We start from the raw sequence: 364 nt of genomic DNA, 5'->3' as shown, positions 1-364 counted from the left end.
GGAGCAGGAGTGAAAGTTTCAGAGGAAGAAGTTACTGAAAGAAAGCCTGCAGAGAGAGAGAGAGAGAGAGAGAGAGAGGCCCGGGGCCCGTCCTGTCGCTCAACTACACGTACAGAGTCAGAGTTATAGTTTAATGTAGATTATACACTGATCTCTCTCTCTCTCTCTCTCTCTCTCTCTCTCTCTCTCTCTCTCTCTCTCTATCTATCTATCTCTCTATCTCTCTATCTATGTCTTTCTATCTCTCTGTCACCGTTACACCACTGTTAAAATGTACAAATGACCAAGAAATGTTGTACAAATATCAATTAAATAAAAAACAAACAAACAGCGAAATAAATACACAATCACTCTGGGCAAAGGT

Source organism: Silurus aristotelis (genome assembly GCF_946808225.1).
Source record: "Silurus aristotelis genome assembly, chromosome: 1".
Classification (NCBI taxonomy): Eukaryota; Metazoa; Chordata; class Actinopteri; order Siluriformes; family Siluridae; genus Silurus; species Silurus aristotelis.
The sequence above is the reverse complement of the archived record's forward strand: the minus strand, read 5'-3'. Positions refer to the sequence as shown.